This window comes from Drosophila ficusphila, unplaced genomic scaffold (assembly GCF_018152265.1).
Source record: "Drosophila ficusphila isolate 14025-0441.05 unplaced genomic scaffold, ASM1815226v1 contig_791, whole genome shotgun sequence".
In the NCBI taxonomy this organism is placed as follows: domain Eukaryota; kingdom Metazoa; phylum Arthropoda; class Insecta; order Diptera; family Drosophilidae; genus Drosophila; species Drosophila ficusphila.
This window is the reverse complement of record NW_025064737.1, coordinates 6,126,611-6,128,044: the sequence shown is the minus strand read 5'-3', so window position 1 is coordinate 6,128,044 and position 1,434 is coordinate 6,126,611.

Sequence of the window (1,434 nt, the reverse complement as noted above, 5' to 3'; positions counted from 1 at the left end):
ATCAGTGTGTTGTGTGTGTATGTGTGTGTATATATGTGATTTTCATTAATTTTACTTCGTTTTTACCATTTGCAAGCGTCGGTGGCTGCGGCCGATTTTGGTTTATGGCCTCGCTACCCGCTCAGCGCTTTTCGCCCGCTTTTCGTCCGCTTTCCCACGCTTTTCCCCCGCCCGTTCACCCTAGCTTTCCCTGCCGTTTTTCCCCAGCTCGTTTGCGCTGGCAGTCTGTGTGCGGTTTTCGGGTTCGCCGCAAAACGACGCAGGAAAAAGGCTCTGGCAAATGCCCGCCAGGCAATAAGTGGAAAAGCGTGCTAGGCGCCAAGGAGAAAGACAGAGAAGGCGAGACAAAGGGAGAAAGTCGAGGGGATAGGGGGTTGGGGATGGGGGAAAAAGTGCGAAAGAAATGGTAGCTGGGAAAACAATAATAATGAGGCGCCATACAAACACACGGTGCAACACTTTGGCCAACAAATTGTTAAATGCCATTTGGGGCGGTGGGCGTAAGCCCAAGTGGAGGCCATGTGGATGCCATGTGTGGGTGAAAAAGGAGCACACAAATCTAGGCAGCCTTTGTGGCCATGGGGATGCTGATTTACAGCCCGTGTTACTTTGCTCAAAAACGCAAAGGAAGCGTGATTAATGAGGCTGGACCGCATGTGGACCCCATGTGGATGCTGGCCAGTTATTTTGTTTACTTTGATGGCCAGGAACTAAATGCAAATTCCCCCGGGTGGCACGTGCAGGTATTTAAGTGTGTGTGGATCCCAAGTTTGTTATTTATCAAAATTTCTGTAATATTCAGGCGGTTTTCAATTCCCCATTCCCTCCTTATGTTTCGCTTCCAAAGTGTTTCGGTTGGAGAACTGCGCAGGGTCCTTCCAGCTGCACAGCTTTCGCTCTCAGGGGAGAGTAGGAGATGGAAAGAGAGTGAAAGAGAGAGCTTTTACTGTGTGGATTGCATTGGAACTAGCACAGTCTACCCATTGTTCCTGGCCAACTCTTTTGTTGTTGGCCACATCCGCTTCTGGGAGCGTGAAGGCGCCTTCTTCGGTTCGTTTGAGTGACCTGCAATGGTCGCGTCAAGTGCCCGATTGACAACTGACAACGGAGCGGACTTCAAAACAGGGCTGGGCTGCCCTTTCCTTTCATTTTTTTATATCAACGCGCAACGAGAGAATTTTAGTTGTTCCCAAAGGACCAGTGCATAATATCACCATATGCATCTAAATAACATTTGGCTTGATTTTATATAATACATTATAGGTAGTTCATTCAACCCTCTTAAAGAGAGACTTCATGGATTGTGTTTGGTTTTTATAAGTAATAAAAATCTTGTTATCTTGAAAAACAAGTCCGGACAAGTTCCCTAGTTTACTGACTAAGTTTTAATTTTGTTTACGCTGTAACTATTTATGATATACCAATTGGAAATCC